This window comes from Haliaeetus albicilla, chromosome 4 (genome assembly GCF_947461875.1).
Source record: "Haliaeetus albicilla chromosome 4, bHalAlb1.1, whole genome shotgun sequence".
NCBI lineage: Eukaryota > Metazoa > Chordata > Aves > Accipitriformes > Accipitridae > Haliaeetus > Haliaeetus albicilla.
Window position 1 is genome coordinate 30490450 of NC_091486.1, and position 22141 is coordinate 30512590.

At 44.8% G+C, this 22141-nt stretch overlaps 1 protein-coding gene across 2 annotated transcripts in view; it reads left to right on the forward strand.

Moving 5' to 3' along the window:
• The first annotated feature begins 8374 nt into the window (after nt 1-8374).
• Nucleotides 8375-22141, forward strand: part of CREB1 (cAMP responsive element binding protein 1) — a 41819-nt gene continuing 28052 nt past the window's right edge. The window contains exon 1 of one of the 2 annotated variants that reach the window (XM_069781708.1): nt 8375-8934. The gene's annotated coding sequence lies outside the window, so the exon portion shown is untranslated. The remainder of the gene's footprint in view (nt 8935-22141) is intronic. The other variant, XM_069781707.1, reaches the window with a different exon arrangement.

Below are 22141 nucleotides of genomic sequence, written 5' to 3' on the forward strand. Positions count from 1 at the left end.
GAGCTGCTCTTCAGAAACTAATTTCTTGTGCAGATTTTCACGTGACAGTCCCGGAGCCGCTTCCCCAGCCCCCAGCAGCGGCTCACTGGGGCTCACTGGGAGCAGCTGACAAGGCGGGTGCACATTGCAGCATCAAGAGTCCCCGTCAATGCTGAAAATGCTGCTGAGCCTGTTCCCAGCAGTGGCATGTGGGTGTCACTTCAGTGGGACTGAGGGCCGTCGTCCCAAAGGGGGGGACACCACGTCAGACAGGGGCCTCAGGGAGGGCTGGAGGCCACTTCCCACCGCAGCCCTCACCTACCCCTGGGAGATCACCCCCAGGGGGAGAGATGGATAGAGAAAGCAAACATTTGTTCGCCAATCAACTGACCAAGATTCTTTAAATGAGCAGATCCCTTCTCTGCGCACAGTTTTTAATTCAAGCATGGTGTAGAAAAAAATTGATTTGTTTTTCTCAGGCCAATTCCCTTCTGCCTAATAGGTCTGTTGTAAACGCCAATTTTACTGTCATTTACACTGTGCCCATCTGAGCTATTTTATCAATAGTTAAATAAGAATACTTTAAAGTAATGTGATTTTTTATTTGAATTCCAATTTATGTTCAGATGGTTTGACACAAATCTAGTAAGGAAGGCTCACTATTTTCATAGAGCAAATTAAATTGTATGTTATATAGCCACACGAGTAAATATGTTATATAATTGGATAAATAAATACTTGTGATTAGATACAGTATCTCATTCTTACCTACATGTAATAGCAAGGCTAGTGGACGTATTGTACAAATCACTGTGCTTTAAATAGTTAGCAGTCTACAAAAATCGACCTGAAAGACAATAGGCAAGAACAAGCACCAAAAAAAAAGGCTAAACCTAGTTATTTGAACCAAGGCTTCCTGCTTGCCAGTTCAAGTGTGATTCAAATCAGCTTAGAGTCATTTTCACTTAAGCTAGTGCATCTGGGCAGAGAGGTCAAAGCATAATTAGTTGTGCAGAAGATGGCGGTGGTGGATAAAAGGTGATGATGGACCCTGCTGGTGGGATGGATGATGGACCCTGCTGGTGGGATGGATGATGGGGATGAGGTTGGGGATGAATGATGGGGATGGACAGCGGGGATGTGCCAGCAGTTACAGGGCACAGTTAAAGCCTGCAGAGCCGAAATTGGTACCTGGACAACCAAATGGTTGAAATTGCCCATTTGCAGGGAGTTTGAGAGAGACCAATGATCTCGGTTCATGTTGTCAGACAACACTTTCCTCCTGCCTGTGGAAGAGAAAATCAGTTCTTTTTAAGCTGATAAACACAGCCCAGCTGGGACCCAATTTGTTGTTTGGATATTGCAGGCTGAGAGACAGACCGGAGTCCTGGCATGTTTTAAAGAAATTATGGCTCCCTCATGCAGCTAAATTAGTAATAGATAGCACACGCCTGTGATTGAAACCAAAGAAGGCTAATGGTAATCATTCTTCTCTTCCACCCACCCTCTTTTTTGCCCACATTTTGCTTTGGATCGACCTGCACTACTTTTTAAGTGTTTCCACTGTTTTTTCTCTTCTGAACAACCTCCCCCTCCTTCCCACAACTCCTACAACCTGACTTTATAGTAAATGGACATGCTAAAAACTAGAGCTGTTGAACATACATAGACATTTATTAAACCAAGACAGTGAGATAACAATCCTGAAACCAAGCACAACACACCGGCTTTCCTCTTTCTGCCAGCACCAAAATTATTCACCAAATTAGTGTTTGCTAGAATCTCGTGTGGAGGAAAGGCAGCTAGGGAGGTGTAAGATTTATTTTTTCAAAGTGTGGATGTCAGTCTAAATAATAGTTTCTATATGATAGGAACTGACTCAAAACCAGCAGGCTGTGCCGATAGAAATGGGGTATTTACCAGGAGAGCGATATGGAATATACCACCCCCAGCAGCCACCTTTAAGCTAAAATGTGGGCACTAGAGGCCAAAGCTGAGAGTATTTCCAAGAAAAGTTGTCTAACAATTTCCCCTCCTCCTCCCCATTTCACTTTGACAGCAATTACTGGATTTGGTTTGGTTTTTCATGTCAGCTTTGACTCCCACTGCACCTCATCCAACAGCTTTTTCCTCCATGTCCAGCAGATGAAATTCCATTCCCATTTGAAAGGAAAAGCTCTCTGACCTGTGGGTTGCTGGGAAGCCCCATCTTCTTCTCCCTCCTGTGTAGGGCTGATGTGGCCTCATGACAGCAATTGCTTCATGGCTTGCAGGGTCCTGGGTATACCCACAGTGTCTATCTATGCCAGATCAGTATGCCATTCATATTATATTTGCCATATCTAGTACTTTAATGAGTGCTGATAATATCAGTCATCATTTTTTCTAGCTCTTAAAGCAACAGAAAATTTTTTAGTATACCCAGGCCCACAAGCTATTAAGTATGTGATAAAAGGGCTTAATAGACAAGAAAAAAAGTCACCGTTGTTCGGAGTGTAACCAGGTATCTATAGCATGTCTAAGCCCCTTCCTGGTCAGCAATTCATTTTAGTTCTCCCTTCTGTGTGACAGCCTGTCACGTGAAAACACAAGATGCTCTTCAAAGCTTATGTGACCTTTAGAGGTTCAGCCCAAAGCAGTTTGGCTGACATCTGGCACACAAGGGACTTGCCTTAAGATGGAATAACAGCAATAACCAAGCTTCTGCAGGGCTGTCATCTGCCGATCCCAAAGCAGGGAAAGCAGCAGAGAGAAGGAGGGAGGCTGAAAGGCCGTACCTGAGCTTGCACTGCAGCACTGAGGCTAAGTCACACCTTCGCCAAGTCATGGAGGGGACGGAGATCGGAGCAAAGGAGGCAGCCTGGTGGGAAGGGGGTTTAGTGGGAACACAATTCATCATGTATCTTTGGATAAAGAGTGGGGGGCCCCAGAAGCCACCGGGACTACACGAGCCAGGGTGTCTCTTCAATGAGAAGACACTGTGCGAAGAATTTGGTCTAAATTCACATCTAACTCAGAACAAAGTAACCAAAACCAGAAATGGTTAACTAGGGATTAAGCAGGGGTCAAGCAAAGAGAGAAGAAAATCAGCTTAATGAGGAAGACAAAGAAAAGTGAAGCTACAGTGGCAAGAAAACCATGACCTTCAAGAGGCATTTTTCATGAACTGAAGGGAAAGCCTAGACTTTTTCCTGGTCTTCACGGAGTTGTTCAGACAGTGGGCTAGGCTGGGCTTTGCTGCAGTGTGCTCGAGGAGCCAGAAGATTTATTTTACTGGCTATGCTTAGAAAACACAGCACATTGTCAAAGCATCAAAAAGCTGCTTGTGCTCATCTGTTCCTGTGCTCCTGCCCTTGAAACATCCCCTCTGCTACTGTGGGGGATGATATTTGATAATTCAGAAATGGGCTGTTGTTTAGCGGAGAATGTAACCAAAGCATTTGGGGCTCAGAAATTAGTTGCTATGCTGGCCAGAGCGGGCAAATCCTGCTGCGGCAGCCTGCAAGCCAGCGAAGCTCCTCTGCTCCACACAAGGTGAGGCATGGGAGGGAGCGGCTGTGTCCCTGGCTCGGGACGGAGGATTTCCCCTCCCCGGCTGCTCTGTCGGTGGAAGAAACGTGACCCTCCTCTGGCAGGATGGTGCAGCAGCGGGGCTCCATATTTCAAACGGCAGGGGTTAAGCAAAGTGACCAATTTCCTTGGACTAATTGAGCATGCAATCTGCCTGCTTGTAAAGCCTGTATTTGGCCATGAAGATTTATTACTTTTAGCAATGATGAATGTCCAAGAGCAGTGAGGGCAGACCTGAGCTGCAGTTCATTAACTTTAAGTGGGATGATGTTGAAAAACCATTTCTATTTTTGGTTACTTTGTTCTGAGCTAACTGAGAATTTAGACCTACTTCTGTAATAAAGTGCTCAGGGCGTCCAGTGAATCTTGCTCTCTGTGGCAGATACTAAACCTGTAGGGTTTTGTCCTTATCCTGATGAGTAAGCAGTTTTAGCTGGTCCTGAGAGGCTATGAAATGATAGAAGACTGCTCTGTACAGGAGTTTGAAGTTAAGCCTCCATCTATCTCCGAAGCAGACACTGAAATAGAGGACTGACATGCCTTTGTCATTGGGTTTCAGAATAACACCTCTTTATTATCTTCATCTTCTCCTCAGAAATTCATCATCAGTTCAGTGCTTTGTCTGTGCTACTGAATGGCCACGTCCATCACAGGGGTATGGTGGCACCCCCTACCTTTCCTTAGATCTGCTTTAAAATCAGTTGCTCTGTTTGTATAGGATGGAAAGTGCAATGCAATGCTCCTTACACTGAAAAGTGCTGGACACTTTACTGTCTAATGTAACATCTGTCCCCCTCCACATTCATTATTTGCAAATACTCTCCTTTTCTCCCTTTTCTTGGGAGAATATCCATTAGTCACTGTAGCTGCGAAGCCCCAGAGCATGCCCTGCCTTCTTTTCTCCCCAGCAATACTTGTGCTTAATGTCATACTTGTACAAAACACCCCGTGTCCCTGCACTGCAAGACCATACTGGTCCTCTAGAAATTGTCAGCGAGTGTTTGATGCTGAGAGATTATTTTGTTATAAATCATTCCCAGAGGTGGCTGTGGCCTGGAAAAAATACTTTTGTGTTGCTCTCTTTACAGCTGTGTGTAGACTGAAAATGCCTGTGTAGCTGTGTTTCCACAATAAATATTGTCTTGCCTGCTACCAGTGTCAGCAGTGTCAACTGCTCCAGATTGCATCGTATGCATTGTGGCTCTGCCACACCTTACAGCCAACCGCAAACCTTTCTCGATCTATATGTCACCCGTTAGCCTCTATGAACCCTGGGCCATGGGCAATCAACCTGCAATGCTGTATGCAAGGAGTCCACTGCCCAGGGTAACCAACCCAGAAGCTGCAAAGCTAATGAATTTGCCTCTGAGGCTTAATTGTAAGAAAAGTAATTAATCTTGCTGGGTTTCACTCATCATCAAGCAAACTTTTTTTGATGAAGAAGAAAACTGCTGAGCATTCCAGTTCACTCCCCAAGTCAGCCTCTCCCTTTTGGACTTTGTGGGTAATTGGCACATCATCACTATCCCATTTTCTACAGATTCCCCCAGAGGCAACAGTGAAAAGCATGCATAGATGTCAGCGAGGGAAGGGGGATTTGCAGCTCATACTTTCACTCCCACTCCCAAAGAAGTTCCAGTTTTGCTTAGTGTCCTGATTTTGCTCAGATGTGGTGAGAGGGAAAAAAAAAAAAAAAAAAAAAAAAAAAAAAAAATCAACCAGAAAACCTGTAAGAGAAGGAGGAATGTGCAAAACAGCTGTCAGAAGGTTTCACAGCAGTTGTGTATGAGATGTTCACCCAGCCCTGCCACTGAGCCAGTATGAGTCAGGGATGAACCTAGCTCCGGTCCAGGTATGGTCTAAGCCTCAGCAAGGGGGCAAGAGATGAAGATACCAAAGACAGACAACATTGGGCATAATCTCAGATCACTTCAGGCACCTGGCCTGAGGCATCTATTTTAGTTTGAGATAAATTGCTCTCTTGAGCAATTGTCTGTTATATGGGGACCCTACACTGGCTGGGAGAGAAGTAGCCACCGCTGCAAGATGCCCTTTGCAAACTTATCAGTGAGTTGACAGACTTTCAGAGAAGTGCTGAGGAGCCGTCTGGAGAGCTGTGAGCGAGAGCAGGGCTGGCAAGGATCAGCAGGGCACCAGAGTGTCAGCCCTAAACAGGCAGCAGGCAGGCTCAGAGCCATGCAAAGAGCTGCCTAGCTACATAAGGGCAGTCCTGGCTGGTCTGGCGGACCATAATTCAGTCCCACCAGCGGCACTCCCAGCACCCAGGTTTCTGAAGGGAGCTATTCACTGAGATCTGGTTAGTGCATTTTAGTTGCCTTTCAAGGACCAGAGTTTATTCCCTTAAAGGCTTATTGCTGCGATTCTTCTGGCTTGCTGCACAAGGGCAAGCAATCCAGTTCTGGGAAGCATGCATGGGTGGAGAATGTGTATGATTTTGGTTGGTCGGGGGAGCAAAAGAAGCCGATGCAACACAAACATTAACACAAAGGGGAAAGAGAAAGATTGGAAAACAGATAAAGAAATCCATGAGTCAAACAAGAGACACTCAGATGGCTACATTTGTTCTGCTCATTGTAAGTATTTTCTCACAGAAAGTACTTTACTCCTCCTAAGAGGAGCACAAAGGCTGATCCCTTATGCTTCGATCTCAGAATCATTCCTTGAAATGCAGGAGTTTTAGCAAACTTTAAAATCCACACAGCAAAATGTCCATGTTTTAGCTGAATTAAAACATATTTTTGAATTACCTAGTTTGATTTACCTCTGTATATGGTAACAAAATGCATAGAAGATACTTTATTATACACACATTAAAATATTAAAACTCTGTGCAATGGGGCTAGAGTTCAAATGTCGAAACACTATCAAAAACAACCCTCCTCCTCAGTATCTAGTGGAGTGAACCGAGAAGGACGTGACTGTGAGAAAAGCCTTTTGCACCTCTACCGGCTATTTGGAGTGAGAAGCATTTCCATTCACTGTCAATGAATAGACCAAATTAGAAACACTGATTTTAGATTTCTCGCTTGTCTCAAAAGCTTTAAATGGCAGAAAAAATCTGCTTCCCAATAGGAGTCGTAAAGGACTTCTTTAGTGGATTGAGCTTTGATATCCCAGCAGACTCTAAAAAGAGGAAATAATTTCCAAAATTATGTCAGCTGTACACTGCAGCCAGGATTGGGTACGAGCCAAAAGCACAACGCAGGTCCACAACACCCAGGGGGAGAAGTGGGCATGGGGAGGGCGGCAGCCCAGGCTACACTGTGCTGCAAACCTTGGAGCTCGTCTCTGCATGCAGGGCAGAGGGAAGAGCGCAGCAGCAGCAGAAAATGAGCTGTGGCCCAAGCCATAGTACGTGTTGTCAATAAAACAATGTTTTATCTGTTTAACTTGAGCTGCCTTTTCTTTATTTTTAAATATCAAAGGTGGGTTTCTTTCAGTTTATTTTAGAATAACTGTAATCAACAAAATCAAAGGCAAAGTAAACTTGTAATCGCTTGCTGCACCATCTTTTGTAATTTTTGATGGAGTTAGATGAAACTCAGTGTAAGTAAAATCAGTTCAACCTTCTTGAGAAAACAAGACTTGACAAGAACAAAACTAATTTAAACTGTGCACTGGTGTCATCCAATGTGGTGCCTGTGGCAGTTGTGGCCTGGCAGCGGTGTCTCTGCAAAAATGAACCAGATTTGGAGCTTCAAATCTTGTTATGTAGTGCCATCTTGAGGTTTTGTGAAACAGAAAGTGGTGTCTTCAAGGCTGCGTATAGTTTTGTCTGGTTGCAGTTCGAGCAGTTCATTCTTCAGGGTGCATGATCAGGTGCATTCAACTGTGTTTGTGAACCAGAGAAGATGGGGCTGGACTCACCCGGGCGGAGGACACCGGCCCGTTCCCCGCTCCGTGGTGGCATCAACTCTTTGAAAAACCTTTCCTAGAAAAAGTTCACCTCTCCAGCATTTAAAACCCCCAGCGACAGACATCACGCGGGCATTGCAGATGAGCTTGAGAGCCACAGCACATGGCTGCTCCTCTTCTCTGAGGAGACACAAACCCGTATCTCGTCCCCTGCCCGGTCGTGACAATGTCTGCCCTTCCTGAGAGGCGGCGAAGCACAGGGCTGGTGCCCTGGATGCAAACTGCCGCCTCAGTCACAGCTGCTCTGAAAATTGTGGTTTTACAGCTTCGATGCCTGGTGTCTGCACCTCTGCCAAAACAGGCTTGTCCCTCCAGCACCAGTGGAGGCCGGTGGCTCAGGGCTGAGGGATTTTGCGGGGATATTTGTGTCACGATGGAGCAGCAGTCACCCTGTGCCTGGTTTTGGGCCGCCATGGCTGGCCGGCCATGGGGCCAGAGAGGGCAGGGAGTGGGATGGGAGTCACAGGCTGGAGCAAAAATCAGGCAGTAAAGTAAGGTTTAGAGGAATAACATGAAGGATGTGAGCGCTTCACCACATGGAGGGGGGACGGATGTGAGCGCTTCACCACATGGAGAGGGGACGGTGGGGACACCAGACAGCCAGGAGGCATCGAGGAGGGGCAGCACAGCCTCACCACAGCACCTCACCTGCCACGTTGTGCCTGTAAAGACAAGGGGTGGTTGGGTCTTGGGGTGAGAATCGGGGGCCTGAGGAAAGGGGTGTGGGGGACTGCCCTGGCAGCGGGGACACCCAGAGAGGGGATCCCGGGGCGGGGGGGCGGCGGGTCCCCCGCGGCGCCAGTGTGTGCGTGGGGACGCGCTTGGTGAACTCGAGGTGCCCAGCTCCCCCGGGGGAGGAATCTCTGGGGGAGACGGGTCCGCGCTCGGACGCGCGCCTCCGGGGCGGCTCGGCCGTTTCCGTGAACGCTCGTGGCTTTCCGGCCTCCTCGGCCCCGCTCGCGCGCCCGGCGGGGGCGGGGGCAGGGGTGGGGGTTAAGGAGGGCGCGCGCCCCCCCCCTCCCCCCCCAGCCCCACTCGGTGCTTTCCGCGCGGGCTGCCCCGGGCGGAAGCGCCGTTCGCGCCTTCCCGCGGCCGTTCGGCTCTTTCCGCCTCCCCTCCGGGGCGCTTCGTTCGTTTCCGCGGCCGCTCGGCTCTTTCCGCGGGGGCCGGCGGCGCGCTCGGCCGTTCCCGCCGCCTGCCGGGCGCTCGGCGTTTTCCGTGAGCGCTCGGCGTTTTCCGTGCGGGCCGCGGCGCGCTCGGCGCTTGCTCCCTGGCTGGCGCTCCTCAGTCGGCCGCTGCCTGCCTGTCGCCGGGCTGGGAGCGCCTGTGTGTGTGTGAGTGACGCGGCGGAGGTGTAGTTTGACGCGGTGTGTTACGTGGGGGAGAGAATAAAACTGCGGCGAGATCCTAGGCGCGAACGAAAGCAGTGACGGAGCAGCCTGGTAACCGGTAAGAGGAGGAAGGCGCCCAGCAAACAGGGGCGGGGGGGAGGGAAGGAAATGGAGCCCGGCGGGGACCAGGGGAGCCGCCGGGCGGCAGGACGCGGGGGCCCGGCCTCGCACCGCCCGCGGGAGGGGCGCCCGCTTTAAAGATGGAGCCGAGCCCTGCAACATCCCCGCCGCCGCCGCGCCGCGAACAAAGGATAATGGCGGATGGGAGCCGGCCCCGGCGGCGGCGGCCGCCACGGCCGGGAGCGGCGGCGGCGGCGACTCTGGCGGCAGCCAGCGGCGGCGCTCACCGCGGCGGGGAAGGGGGATCGCGCCCCCCGGCCCCATGAGGAGGCGGCGGAGGAAGACGACGAGGGGGGAGCGGCGGCGGAGGCGCCGGCGGCCGCGCACCCACCCGCGCCCCCCTCCGCGGCGGGGCGCCCCCTCCCCTCCCCGCGCCGCCCCTCCGTGAGCGCTGCAGCTCGCTTCCCCGCCGCCGCGCGCCCCGCTTCCTCCCCCCGGCGCCGCCCGCCTCGGTCGGCGGCGGCCCCGGGCGCGGCCTCCCGGCCGGCGCGGCCCCACCGGGCTCCGGGGACGCGGGGCCGGCCGTGGCGGCGGGGCGAGCGGGCAGCCCTCCTGCGGGGCCGCCGGGCCCTCCGCGCCCGGAGAGTTTCACTTCCCCGGTGACCCGAGTGCGCTGTATAAATAAATAAACAAACTCTTGCCGTGATGGAAACGAGAACGTGGGGGTGCTCCCAGGCTCTGTATCACGCTCCTGGGCTCTGTAACGAGAAGTTTTTAATAAAATCTGTGCACAGAAGCTCAGGCCAGCGCTTGGTCTGGTGGTTTACTTTTATTTGCAGCGTGGGGCACGGCCGTCGGCAGGAGGCTGTGAAAGGGGCAATGGTACTCGGTCACCCAACACCGCGCTCCGGGGAGATAGCGGAGGGAAGAGCTTTAAGCCCCGTGCGCAGATCGCGTAACAGATACGGTTCCCTTTTGCTGCGTTCTTCCTTTCCTGTTAGTATTTTTAACCCAAAGTGAACTTGAGCCTGGCCGTGGCTGGCAAGTCTCGGTTTGGGATTTGCTTTTGCCAGTTCTCCACAGACTCGTAGGTGCTGCACAGCAAGCAGGATTTGACCTCTAGCCTTGCTTTAATAGCAAATGTCAACTCGGATGCCTTTTCCACCTTACACCAGCCTTGCCTTGCTGCAGCTGTGGGGCTTTTTTCCCCATTTTGTTGTCTAGAATAGAAGACGTTATTTTGACTTTATTTCTACTTTCAGAACCTGGATATCTGCATTTTTGTGTACAGGAATAAGTAAAAATGACGTGGCAGTCTTAAAAAACTTATTTTAACCAAAGATTATTACACCTCTGAAGTGTATAGAAGGATAAAAACTTTATATAGGTCATACGGCTTTTCTTCCCCAAAACATGTATTTTTTTTAAATCTTTTTTTTGTTTTCTTCTCCGTCTTAAATGGTGAAATGCCTGCACATAATCTGCTTCTGGAATAACACCTCTCATGATTTTTTTTTTCCTGGGGTTAGAAGCACGTTTCCTATTTCTTAAATAAAGAACTAGAGACTTATTTAGGAATATCGGATATCTCTGTTTAGTCCCATTGTGACCACCAAACGCTATTTCAGAATACAGGAGTTTTGAGACTCTACTTGCTTCCTTTCCCTGTATCAACAAATGTGGATTTTTACAGTAAAATGTGAAGTCACTGCAATATGTTTTTATTCAAGATGGGTATTTGTGTTTCGCATGTGTAGATAAGCCTGTCCTTCCTTGTATGTGAATTTCTGTTTTCTGTCACTTCTACCACTTCTTTTGAAATGAAGGTCGAAGGTGCTCTACATCACTTCACTCCGAATAATACCAACACGAGAAGAGGGTTTCTAAAGTTGTAATTGATTAATAGACATCTGAGGACTTCAGTAAGCAATGTAGCTGTTGATAGTGATTAAAGAGAGTGTAGTCGTTGGTGTATTTCATTCATTCTTGGTTTGATGGAATATGCACTTCATTTTAAATACAAAAATGCGACAGTAAATCCTTGCTGCTTGTTTTTTGTAGCTTTAGAAATACATTTTATTTTATTCTATTTCATAATAGAGTGGAGAACTCTGATCCCTACTTTCTAACACAGATCTCGGAGTTTCCTCACCAGCTTTGTATCCTAACACATCAGAGAAAAGGGAACAGAGAGGTAGTTGTGTATTTGCTAAGCATCAATTACAGGTGACCTAAAATGAAATATTTACATGTAGGAAAGAAGAGTGTAATAATTTTTAATGCTTCAGATTCATTATAGAACATCAATGTTTAGATTAGTACTCTCAGCTTTGTGTCTGGATCTGCAATAAATGGTCTGCATCTCATCTATATATGTATTATATTTTCGTCCATACTTTTGGTGATAAGGGTGTCTGCTCCCCTGGGTGAAAAAAAAAAACCAAAGATCTGAAAGGGGAGAGGGGTCTGCGGGTACAGAAAATTTAGAAACATCTCATTTAGACTGTCAAGTCATCAATCTGTCTGTTTCCTGGAAGCCTACACCAGCATAGCTATTGCTGGTACTGATGTCAAATATAAAATATTCTGTAGTAGCTGATCTTATTCTGGAAAGTAGCTGTTCTGCTGCAGTAACAAGCAAACAGCCTCTTCTTGCCTAAGTGCAGCTACAGCTCTGTAGGTGAAGATTTTGATAGCAGACAAGGCCCTGACTAGGAATTTCTGTTGACACCCTTTTGAAACAAATGGGATATTCACACTTCACCTCTATTTTCAGATCTCTGGAAGCAAGTGGAGATCAGTTACTCATGCCACACTTCTCAAGGTTTTTGTGCAGTGAGAAGGCTGTGCTAGCTTTCTGCCACTAATCTAAAGTTAGGTTCGGGGGACATGAGAGTAATCCTCATCTACAGAAACGACCCTACTGAATTTGGTTTGAGCTCTCTGGTGCCCTACCTACATACAGTTGGAAGTTTCGTGACAAGGCAGTGATTTTTGTCTGAATCAAAAATTGCGTTGCTTCATCTGCAGTCTGTGTGGTCATATTTCATGGTGATTATGAAAACCTGAGCAGTCTGCCGTTAATGATCTTTGTACATCACCCAGCATGAAGGCATTGATGCCTATTTTATTCTTCAAAACTTTCAGATCACGTGGTTGTACCACAATTAAAAAGGTGAGTGAGAACAAATAAGGCACCTTCCATGTTTCTAAAACAGCCTTGTCAGCTGTGCAGGAGATGAAGATGTGCCAGGGTCTAGTTGATCTTTTACGTGAAAAAGCATTTGAAAACGGACAAGGATCTTCCCATTTCATGCTGCTGCTGGTTTTTTTCTGGCAGTGCTAGATTTAGAGTATCTTATGTGAAGTGGAGAGAATAGAAAACTATGTGGTGAAAGGGCCTCTTGAAGGGGAGAGGGTAAGGAATTTGGAGGAAGTGTGTTCCTGTTTGGATGCATGTATGTGTTTTATGTATATGTAAAACATATATACAGACATACAAGTTTAAAGCAGCACTGATGCTTGTTAGGTACTCTGAAGGAGTTTTTAAGGAAAGTGCATAGGTAGAGGGTTTCTTTTACCGCTCAAGATAATAAGCACACCTGTTTTTCTTCTGAGAGTATTGTGAGATCTGATGTTTGTCATAATTCAAGCCCATTAGGTGAAAGATGGAAAAATAGTTCCAGAGGTAGGAGAGTCCTGCTAATTGCTGTTCTGGATTTCATTACTTTTCCATTAGTGTCTGACACAAGACTACACTAGCTACTTTAGCTGCAGGAAGCCTTATAATGAACTATTTGGAGCTACTTTCATGCAGGAAACTGAAACAAAAAAGTCTACCCTTGATGTTTTCACACTTTTTAGAGGGGAGAGTTCAAGTGATGTGTATAAATCTCTGATCCTCTAAGTGTTGTTCAGGGATAGCTTGTTTGGTCAGTGAGGTTATCAGCAAAACTTTTTTCCCTGCATTTGGAAGAATTGTAAAGCTGGGTTGTATTTTCCTTTTTTGGCAGAAACTTTTTCAGACAGCTTTCTAAACTTAGAAAAGAGCAGGTTCATTTCTTGAGCAGACTCAAAAAAAAAAAAAAAAGTAGCCTGAGAAACCCAAGAATTTCTGAAGTTTATCTACTGCTGAGGGACTGAAACTATAGTTCTGCATACGTTTTTTTTGACAGTAATATTGGCTGAAGCATCCTCCACGTCTGGTAATTTGCTAATGTCTTCTCCATTGCACTGGCACAAATGTTTGGGCTACTGAATGGTAGACCTGACTGGGGAAATGATGCAGCAGTGTGAGAGGTGGGGAGCCTGATTATTTTTCACCTGGATCATTCCCTCTCATTCCCTCCCCTGGTTGCTGCATGGCTGCACAGTAGCTGTACCAGCATAATCAGGGGAAGGGATGGGGCTAGAATGAGCAGGAAGAAAGATAAGGGCAGCTCAAACAGCAGTGCTGCTAAATGAGAAAATGCAGCCTACATAAAAGTTCTTAATTATTGCTGTGTTTATAACTAAGCTGGATGGCATAGATCCTGTTGTGGCTCTTCTTGCTGCAGCACTGGATCCTTTAGCTAAGTTTAAGTTTTTATGTGTGCTAGATATGAGCAAATGAACATGAGCAGCAGCTGTTCCCAAACTTTAATACATGTATACATACTGTTTGTTGTGCTACTTATTTACTTGGCTTTAACACCTTTTGTGTGTTTTTTTTAACAACTATTGTGTTCACTTTCTCAGTCCTGTTCTCACATGTTTTGTTCTAACCTCCTGTCACTGTGCTCTGCAGCTCTTCGCTGCAATCTTCTTAATCATCTCTCCAGCAACTCTGCAACCTCCTGTGACATTTTGGCTCCAATATTACATGCATTTTTCTGATAGCTGCTACTCTAAATCTTCTCTCGTTCTCTACTGCTATTCCGATACCAGTTGGATTTTGCTTTCCCTTGCACCTTTCCTAGGGCTTGAATGTAAAATCTCTTCTCATCTAGTTTATCTTTTATACCCCATAGAATAATGGATGAGAAGCATTATTTTCTTGCTTTTTTCTGGTGATTCTTCCTCTGGCTCTGTGTAGCTGGCCCGGCCTCAAACTCTGCTGCTGCCTGTCTGTTCCTCCAAGTGACATGCAGTATAAACAGGGTTTGTAAATTTACACCTTTGTAGATTGTAGAGAGCTTTCTTTTGAAAGAAAGAAAAAAAAAAAAAAAAGCCTAGGGCATGTAGGACCCCTGCACCTCTTTGTGAAACTCATCCAAATTTTTCTCTTTTGTGCTGATAGGAAAATTCTGGGAGATACCAAGGGAGGGAAGATCTGACAAAGGGCACTGTGTACTAACACCACAGCATAATACCAACAGAAGAAGTCTGTTGCTGTGGTTTCATCTGAGCTGATAAAACTGTATGTGGCTCCCAAGAGACAGACATCTTACTCCTTCCTTCTCTTCTGCTCCTGGTTGTCTGGTGTTCAGCCATCCCTTATGTTGGTTGTGGTGTTGATTGTATGTAAAATCTAATGAGTCAGTTCAAATCACTAACCCAGGAGAAAACCGTGCTTTTTTGTTAGGTTAGTTTTCTTGTGCTTGAGTGAGCTGAATCAGTTTGTGATTGAGATGCTGTTAGCACCAACACTGGTGCAAATTCGCAGGCAGACTGTAGGGGAAGGAAGGAGGGGGACACAACTTTCTCCCTTCATCAGCAGAGAGCTGGGTCAGCAGACCCATCTTGGGGAACTGCCGTACATCCATGATTTGGAGTGAAAGAAGGAAGAGTCGGGCTCTGTCCATGGTGATCAGAGCCACATTAGTTTGTCTTTGCGTCTAGGAAAGCTAGAACACAGTAAGTGTCTCAGCTGAAGGAAAAAAAACCTGAGAGTTTCCCTCTTTTGAAAGCCTGGTGACACCTGTGTGGTTGAACTAGCTACTCCTTAGCAGCAGCAGGTTTCAGTCTTCTCAAGAGGTTGGATCAGTGTAACCCTTAGGTCCCTTTCTTTATGAGAAGCCCAGTCAGATGGGGACAATTACATACAACATTTCTTTAACCAAGCCCAAGTTAAAAGATGAAGCTCCAGAAGCGGCCCAGGTCCAACATCTTGCTGTAAATCCTGTCAGTTGGCCTAAGGCACCTGGGCCTACAACCTACGCTTGCTTTAGTTTCACTGTTACTGCAAACTGATAGATGCCTTGGCTGGTCTTCCTGATTTTAAAATAATAATTGTGGCTGAAACTACTAGCATGAAAGTTGTAGCATAAGGCTAATGTGGAGTGTATGACCAGTGCACATTATCGTGGGCTGGGTAGAGGAAGAAGTATGTTACCTGCTGCAATCAACTGCTTTGTCAGTGATGTGGTTGTTTGAAAAATGTGTCTCGGTGCCCAATCCTCAGAAGGCTAATGTTGACTATAAAAAATAATCCTGTTTCCAGCCTCCCACTCTTAAAACAATAACAATCAAATTACAGAACATAGATGTTTTCTTTTCTCCAGCATCTTAGTTGACTTCCTGCAGTCTTGCAACACCTATATCCATGATTTGATCTACTTTGCTTTTGTTGGCAGGCCTGGCTGCAGCAGGGTGGATTCTGCTCCATCTTCCCTGTTCCTGCCCCTGTGCCAGTAGCACCGATACGGCTGTCTGTGAGGCAGTGATGTGAACTGGATTGGAGAACTGGTCCAAGATAAAAAGTTGCATTTTCTGGTCTGTCTGTAGTGCAAATTGTTTGCCCAGTCCCATTTACTACACAGCTTCACAGACAGCTGTAAAGGTGTAAATAAGAAAGAATCTGGAGGAAAGCAGAGCCTGAGCTGGCAGTGCTGCTAACAGAAATGCTTGTAAAACTGTAGTTGCAGAAAGCAAAATGGAGGTTTTCTTTTGTGCACAGCACACTGATGCAAAACACGGATTCTCTTTCTTTCTCTGGCCCTTTCTGGTTCATCAGTGGCTCCCGTTGCTTACTCGGAGTCATTCTTCTGACCTTCAGCATTACCAGCAAGTCACTCACATCTCTGTTCCATGGAGACAGCTGTGTTGCCCACAGGTAATGCAGGTCTTAAACTCCAGTTAAGTATTTGAGAACCAAGATAAATTATTCTCTGTTCTGGAGATGATACTTTTGCAGAGTAGATCTGCCTGGCAGGCGTATGAGAGATCTTTCTCATTTAAGAAGCTCTCCTGCACTGTCCAGGAGAATATAAAAATACATGAAAAATAAACCAGAATCCACTTGGTAGATAACATTAGTCAAAATTATTTTACTACAAAATTTGGTTACTGTTTCATTTTGGTTGGTTTCTAGGAAGAGGGTGATCACAGATTTACTGTTGGTGCATTAAGCAAGATAATGTGTCTGCTGTTGCTTCAAGACTAGTGCTAATTGACCAAGCAACGATGATTTCAACATAACTAGTAAGACCAGAGCAATTTTAGCTTTTAAAATATTTCCAAGTCTGAGCTGTGGCTTAAGCCCCAAATCTTTTGGTTTTGATGTTGCAATAAATTTTGTGAATAGGATGCATTCAGAAGGTGGACAAGGGCAAGGTTTGTAAGAAGGTGCTGTTTTTCTTGTGCATACCTGGGCATACTCTACTGGAGTGCTTCAGCTGCAGAAAGAATTCAAAGGTTTTCACTTACTTGAGAGCACTGAAGGAAAAAATAGTCTATGCTGTCTGTTAAGAAAGAAACAAAGCTATTATAACAAAAAGTAAGTTACTTGTACAGATACAGGTTATTTTGAATTTGTTTCAGACATTTGACTTTATATCTGGTAATTGTCAGCTTTGTATAAATAATTCCATTTACCTTACTTTCAGATGACCAGTTCTAAAGATAATCTGTTAATAAAACAGTGAAAGCATTGGTCTGAAACATCAATTTTGTGTGTTTTCTTTCTGAACTCATTGGAAGTGTTGTGGTTTTTTTAAACAAGACTTTCCAATATTTACCAAGTTACAAAACTTCGTGCTTTTATACTATGGGTTGAACTCTAGAAATACCACGTATGTTCCAAGTATCAAATAGAATGAGCAGTGTTTGTTTTAATAGTTTATGCCTATAAAGCTTGCAGGATAACTATATGAAGTGGCATTTTTTATGAATTAAACCTTTAGCCACTGACATTCAGAAGTGAGTTAGAAACATAAGCAGTGGAGCTGTACCTTCTTGCCAACAGACAAAATCTCAGCACAGACACAAATTCTACCTAAAATTCTCTTGTCAAGTTTAAATATGCTGCTGATAATACCTAAAACTCCATGCTTTCCCTGAATTTCTTAACTGATTTGATAGTTCCTTGAAACAGAAGAATGATATGAAAACAAGTGTGATCTGTATCACTGTGGGGTTCTAACATCTGACCCTTTCCAATCTGCAGAATTTTGCTGAGGTGACCTACAGTATTCAAACCTCAAGCTCTTTTTTTTATTTTTACATGAACAAAACAAATGGATGATGAAATTCAGATACCTAATTTAACATTTTAGCCCAAAGAACTTTGAATACTGACACTTGCCCTCCCTCATTATAGGATGGGAAAGGAAACACTTACTTTATTCGTGGGGAAGTCCCCTGAATTTCAGGGACTTTCCAGAAGATTGAGTTTCAGAATATAAATTTACATTCATAGTACATTAGATTATAATCTTTAATCAGTGTAATCTCTAAGAACCTTCAGTCCAGTCTTACAGTATGCTATTCTGATAAATGTGATGTGTCTGTTAATATTTTCACACTGTAGAATTAACAGAGACTCTAGAAACAAATTACTTTGGAATAGAAAGATTTCAGGTAATAATAAACACGTTTATATGGTTATCTGTCTTTTGTCACATTCCTGCATATGCTTCCATTAAATCATACCTGGTATGTAATTTAAATGATTACAATTAAGGAAACATCTGTATGGAGGTGATTCCTTTCTCTGTTACAGGTATAAGATTACTGTATGTTGTATTCTTGGCCGTGGGCTTGGAACACTCAGGTTAACCAGACTGATATGAGTCTGTGTAATGCTCTGGTTTTGTTTTGGTGTTTTTTTTTTAATATGTTGTTCCTGAGCTGTTCTGAGCACCAAAAGAGAGCTGGGTGATCCATTATATAATTTCAAAGTAGCTTTAGCTTTGTTCACTTAAGCATTTGTCATGGACCCAGTGATGGAGACTATGTGAATCTCTGTACCACATATATAGAGCAAAGTTTGCGCAGGAGGCACTGATATTAAATACCCTCATCTTAACAACATCATAGTCGTACTTCCCTCTCTGTAGGAGAGTAACTCTGTTGAGCAGTCAATCATCACTCCCGTAGTTGTTTTCTGAGAACAAGTTTCAGTAGTTTCCCCACCTTGGAGATAACCATTTATATGATACAAACATGTGTAGAGTCTCTCTACAGGGTTGCACGCTGCCACAGGTTTGGGATTGCAGCAGTTCCTCCAGCTGATGCCTCTGACCTGGGATGTTTAAAGGTTGCTTGGCACATGGATAAAGATCCTTACAACATGTCAAAATGTTGTCAAATATTTCATGCAGCATTTAGGTGGTTCTTACTCTGCCAGAATGAATGATGGGGCAGTAAAAGGCCGTAAGACACACAAATGTGTATGGAGGAGAACAGATATGATCCATCTGAATGACTCTGGCAGGTCAAGTGGAAATCTCAAGTCCTGACAGGTCTACCTAGTGGAAAAAAGGAACACATGCACCTTCTTAGATGGATCTTAACCTTGCTAACTTGGCACCATTTTCTGCTCCAATTGTTGGCAGGGACACAGTCCTCCCTCCTAACGTCTCCCATTTTCTCCCTATCACTGGGGAAGGAGAAGGTCTCTATTGGCTTGCAGAATTAGCTCCCCTTTCTGTCATTCTGGACTGCCTTAGCTCCTCTGCTGGAACACCTTCACATGCCAATGTTTCCTATGACAAGAGGTGGCCCAAAATGTTCTGCTTGTTGACCAGCACCACAGGATAAATTATTTATTTGGCGTATCTAGATAGCTGGGTGGCTCGGTGTGCCAGGCAGGTGGAACCTACCTCCTTACGCAGAGGTCATGAAGCTGCTTTAGCATGGCGCTGAGCGCAAGCTAACAACCCATACTAAGAGGTAGGGTATACCAGCTTGGGCGCAGGGCCTCATTAGCAGAACAGAGATGTTAGTTTATTGTACTCATTGCTGTACTCGCATTACTTAGGTTCAGGCTGCATTAATACACCCCATGGCTTTTAGGTGGGTGCAGGTTCACTCCAGCAAGCTTTCACCACGAGCTGAGCAGGTGCCTTGTCCCCCTCCCACTAGTCTTAGTACAAACGTAATCGTATCTTCCTTTTTTTTATGAAAAACTGCCATCAGACTAGCGTGTGGTCACAGTTTATCACTGAAGTTAGAAGGACAAGAGGAGTGGCTGGCTTCACATCACTGCAGTCAATTCTGCTGAGAGGTCAGCTTCAGATCGCTTGGAGTCATTTATTCGTCAGTTCTCTACCCACTGCTGTTTCAGTCAAAGGTAAAAGGAGAATTTGACTAGGGCCAGAAATTAAACCTCAACACGAGTGGCTATGCTGGTTATTAATTTGCTGGTCCTGTACCAATTAATTGCAAAGAGCTCGTTACTGGAGTTTGTGATGTATTCAGTGAGAGCATTAACTCCCAGATGCTGTCATAAAAAATTATTTTGCTCCTATTTTACGTTGTGTTAAAGACATCTGAGTACCAGATATGTTGTGATAATTTTTATTAAGTAACCAGCAGCTACACACCACAAAGTGAGCCACAGTACTTTCAGCAGACACATGGAGAAAAGAGGTGTATATTTTGACAGTTTCACGTGGTTTCATTTTTGTGAAAGGAAAGCTTCTTTCTACAGTTAGTAGGTATTGCAAGAAATCAGCAATAATAGAGAAATTAGAGATAATAGAGAAAAGATGGTAAGCTGTAGTAAAGTGTGGTCAGTTTATATGGAAATGCACCGCATAAATATATTGGCAACAAATGTGTAAGAACTACAAAATGTGCTGAATTCTCAGAAACAAGCAAGTTCTCATGAAGTCTTTGTGAATAGATTGTATATACTGCTCAGGACATCCTTAAAAATCTCTGTTTTCTCTAAAATTCAGTTTGCAGATACCTTTCGGGTTGGGATTTTTTTGGTGTTTTTTTTTACTACACATAGTCACTAAAGGTGTTTATATGTAGTTATCACAATTCTGTCACACATTAACGATCACAGATGTAAAGCATGTGAGTTAGTCTTTTAATACCCTAAGTGCATTCAATATGAGGACAGAGCATTTATAAATAGAACGTATTTTTGGATTATGTTTTCAATAATAATAATAGTTACCCAATGACTTTATAACCTTTCTGGGATTTGTTTGGACATTTTGTTTTGTCTAAGTGAAGACAGATGGTATTTTGGAGGAGTTACTGAATGCGAAGGGGTTAAGACAGTGGAGAGGCATTTGTTTGCTTTTCATTGTTAATGCCTTGGGAAATGCTTGCTCTGGTCTCCTCTTGGGCTCTTCTACCAGGCTCTTTGCAGACTGGTGTATCTACATAAGACCTATCCCAACTATTAGATAAGGTTAAGAAGAAGGGGGTTTTTTTAAGTATATATATTATCAGTAGAATTAAAATACATAGTTTGGGGGGTTTTTAAGCTGTGCAGGAGGATTCATCCTTGCTTTTAGTGCCCAATTCACAGTCTTGAAGGGAAAGGTTGTGATTCAGTTAGATCCCTTGATTCTGTATCGAGCAAGAAGAGGCAGTATAGATAAAACCTGAATTAAATTATGTGCATGTACCAAGTGCTTACTGGATGCTCTTGTATTTGTTCATAGAATCTGTCATACAAGAAATAAATTGCAGTTAATTGCTGCCATAGTCTCTTTCTTTTAAAAAGCTTGAAGGCAGAAACACTAGATCCTAATACAATGCCAAGAGTGTGGAATCAAATGAGGAAAATCCAGCATTGAAAAGTATTTAAGCAACTTTCACTCACGCACCTTACTGATTCACCATCTGCCTGGTAAATGTCAGCGCTCTTGTGTTATGCTAAACAGAAAACAAAATCTAGAGGTGATTGCTGATTTGGGTGCTCACTGCTGTAGCAGTGAGATTAGATTTTTGGTCTTCTGCCCTGCTCTTTCTGTAGTGAAAGGGAGATTGAGCATGCAACACAAGTAATTTGTTCCAATACTTTCATCATTTGCATATCTAAATCTGTTAAGTATGAGAATTTTTCACCAACTTTGGAAGTGCAGCTACAATGGCATTAGAAGTTCTGTTGGAAAAGTTGTGCGCCAGAAAAGTTTGGTACGCATGATCAGGGCTCCTGGTTGCATTTCTTCTGTGATCTGTATGAAAATACTGCATTGTTTGCCTCTCTTGCATTGGCTGTTACAGCATGTATTCAGTCAGCAAAGAGTTTTCAGACAGTTCTCCAAGTGTCATATTGATGGAGACGGAAGTGGGAGTGCAGGTATTACATTCAGCTGATGGTCTGATTCTGCTTTGTGCAAGATCTCTTTACAGTTAGATTTTATTTTTCTTGTAAGTTCACGATGAAATGTTTTAACTCCAGTGAGAGGAAGAATTTTTCCAACTTTTATTCTTCGATTTGCCTGGCAGATTGCTGTGCGTGAATGCAAATAATCTGAAGATTCTTCTCCATTTTTGGCATTTTCAGTGGACTTGGCTGCTGAGACCGTTCTTTTACTTCTACTTCCACTCAGTTTGCCCGGCCCTTACACTGCCCTGACCCAGAAGTTGGCATGATCGTCAAGGGGCTATGTGGTGAACCTGTTCAGAGAAATGGTAAAAGGTAGATTTAAGATGAAGCAGCAAACATAGGTTGTGTTCACAGTATGGCGCACAGTTCTGTCACCCTGAGGAGAGGGCAGGAGGAGCAAATACCCAGGGGGAAGGAGCAGGGGCAGTGCCAGTTTGGGATGGCAGAGAAGCTGTGGTATAAATTGCAATTCCTGTGCCAACTCACTGTAGTCATTAGTGACAGAGATAATTATGGGCCTGTCTTGTCCTGTTGAGCATTTATTACTGGTTATTTGAAGTCCCATGTGTTAGCTGTAAATAAAATTATTTTTCTCTGAACATTTTCAATCTGGCAGCCATTGAATGGAGTTCATAAAGTGGCTGTTGAGCTGCGGCTGAAAGGGCTGCCGCACTGCAAGGTAACAGTAGAAATGTTTACAGATTTCATG